Source organism: Chrysochloris asiatica, unplaced genomic scaffold (assembly GCF_000296735.1).
Source record: "Chrysochloris asiatica unplaced genomic scaffold, ChrAsi1.0 scaffold00179, whole genome shotgun sequence".
NCBI lineage: Eukaryota > Metazoa > Chordata > Mammalia > Afrosoricida > Chrysochloridae > Chrysochloris > Chrysochloris asiatica.
In genome coordinates, this window is record NW_006408697.1 from 4,932,409 (window position 1) to 4,935,672 (window position 3,264).

Genomic DNA, 3,264 nt, shown 5'->3' on the forward strand with positions numbered 1-3,264 from the left:
TCCCTGGAGCTACAGAAGTAAGGGAGAAAGGATTATTAGTCAATAGATAATCTGTAATAGCTTGCTTGACCTTTCATATGGAAATAAGGATTTTAGATTATCACGAGAAGCATGATGCCCTTGATAAACTCTTTTAAGATAAAACCTGTGAATCATTGTGTCCTGTCTCAAAAGAACAACCATATTTTTTTCATTTTTGTCTTTTGTGTCAAGTTCCTCCTGGATAAAAATAAAAGACTGGGGTAGAATTAGTTCTGCATGCATTCTTGACAGCAGGACTATGTGCATGTCAGCTTGCATCCACTCTGGTCTCCGAGTGTTTCTTTCTCTCTCGCCTCTCCAGACATCCCACCTTCGTGTATGGACCCCGGCATATCATCAACTGCAATATGTTGTTTGATTTCTTGACTGTTGCTTTTATGGGTGTTGATGATTGATCTGAGCAAATGAAATCTTTGACAACTTTGATCTTTTCTCCATTTAGATGGATGCTGTTCATTGGTCCAGTGGTGAGGATTTTTGTTTTCTTTATATTGAGGTGCAACCTAAGACGTGGTCTTTGATCTTCATCAGTAAGAATTTTAAGTCCTTTTTGTGTTCAGCAAACAAGGTTCTATCATCCATATATTGGAGGTTGTTAATGAGTCTTTCTCCAATCCTGATGCCACGTTTTTCTTCATATAATCCAGTTTCTTGGATTATTTGTTCAGCATACAGATTGAATAAGTATGGTGAAAGCATATAACCCTGCCACATTCCTTTCCTAATTTTAAACCATTCAGTGCCCCCCTTTTTCTGTTTGAACAGCTGTCTATTGGTCTATGTAAAAGTTCCTCATGAGCAAAATTAAGTGTGCCGATGTTGTCCGTAGAATGTCATGATACACACAATAGAAAGCCTGTGTATTGTCAGTAAAGCACAGGTAAACATCTTTCTGCTATTCTCTATTTTCATCCAAGATCCATCTGACGTCAGCAATGATATCCCTCATTCAATGTCCTCTTCTGAATCCAGCTTGAACCTCGGGAAGTTCTCTGTCAATGTATGGTTGCAGCCATTTTTGCATTACCTTTAGTACAACTTGACTCACATGAGATATCAGTGATATCATCCAATGACGTCTGCATTCTGTTAGGTCACCTCTCTTTGGAATGGGAACAAATGTGGATCTTTTCCAGTCCAAATTTCTTGGCATAGATAAAGTGAGTTCCTCCAATGTCACATCAGTTTGTTGAAAGATTTCAATTTATATTCCATCAACTCACTATGAGTTGTTCTTTGCAAGTGACTTCAGTGCACCTTAGACTTCTTCCTTCAGAATCATTGGCTTTTGATCATATGCGACCTTTTGAAATGGTTGAACATTGATCTTTTCTTTTTGGGAGAGTGACTGTGTATTCCTTCCATCTTGTTTTGATGCCGTTTGCATCATTCAGTATTTTGCCCATAGAGTCCTTAATACTGCAAGTCGAGGTTTGAATTTTTTCTTCAGTTCCCTCAGTTTGAGTAATGCTGAGTGTCTTCTCTTTTGGCTTTCTAATTCCAGTTATTTGCACATTCTGTTATACTTGACTTTATTTTCTCGAGCTGACCTTTGAAATTTTCTATTCAGCTCTTGTACCTCCACACTTTTTCCATTTGCTTAAGCATCTCTATGCTGGAGAGCACGTTTCAGCGTCTCTTCTGACATCCATTTTGGTCTTTTCTTTCTTTTTTTATCTTCTCAGTGGCCTTTTGCTTTCCTCTTGTATAATGCTCCTGATGTTATCCCATAACTCTTCTGGTCTTTGGGTTTTAGTGTCTACTGCGTCAAATATGTTCTTCAGATGATGGGATATATTCAAGGTAATAGTTTGGCTCTCATGGACTTGTTTGAATTTTCTTCATCTTCAGCCTGAATTTACATATGAGCAATTGATGGTCTGTTCCACAATCTTTCCCTGACCTTGTTTCAGCTGCTGATATGTTTTTTCCACCATTTCTTTCCACAGATGTACTCAATTTAATTTCTGTGTATTACATCTGGTTAGGTCCATGTGTATAGTTGTCTTTTATGTTGTTTAAAAGGTATTTTCAGTGAAGAAGTCACTGGTCTTGCCAAGTCTATCATGCGACATTCAGCATCATTTCTATTACCAAGGCCATATTTTCCAACCACTGATGCTTCTTCCTCTTTGATTCTGACCTTTGCATTGCAATCCCCAGTAATTATCAATACATCTTAATTGCATGTTTGATCAATTTCAGACTGAAGAAGTTGGTAGAGTTCTTTAATATCATCATCACTGGCTTTAGTAATTGTTATGTAAATTTGAGTAAGAGTGGTATTAACTCATCTTAATTGTAGGTGTATGGATAGTTTCTTATCACAGACAGCATTGTACTTCATGACAGATCTTCATATGTTCTTTTTGATGAATAATGCGACACCATTCTACTTCAATTTGTCATTCTGTTATAGTAATCCATGTGATTGTCAGATTCAAAATGGCCAAACCCAGTCAGTTTCAGCTCACTAATGCCTAGGATATTGATGTTTATACATTCCATCTCATTTTTGACAATTTTCCTAGATTCATATTTTGTACATTCCATGTTCCAGTTATGGATGGATTTTTACAGCTGTTTCTCTTCATTTTTAATTTTGCCCCATTGGAAAATGAAGGTCCTAAGGGCTTTACTCCATTTGCATCATAACAGTCAACTTTACTTTGAGGATACAGCTCTTTCCCAGTTGAATTTTGAGTGCCTTCCAACCTGAGGGGCTCATCTACTGGCACTATATCTGACAATATTCTGATGCTCTTCATCATGATTTAATATTCAATGATCTGATGCTTATAGTGTTACACTGCTATTCATAATATTTTTAGTGGCTAAATATTCAGAAGTCATCTGTCTGTCTTTCTTCCTAGTATGTTTTTGTCTGGAAGCCTATACAGGGTTGCTATGAGTCAGAATTGACTTGAAAGGCACTTAACAGAAACAACAATGTTAGATAAGGAGTCATAGTGTGGCACTGTAAGATAAGCAGTAGACTGCAAGGTCAGTTTCAGTTGCAAGATAGGAAGTTCAAACTCACCAGCCACTCCTGGGAAACTGTGGGACGCCCTTAACTCCTGTTGCTTGGCACAGCCGCAGCGGGGGGGGGGGGGGACATTATGCACAGCAAATGACTCTCAAAGGCTAGTCCCTAGCTTCCCTTCAAGTTAACTCTGAATTTACTTGTAAAAATATATAATATGGCAATATTCACAGCCTTTC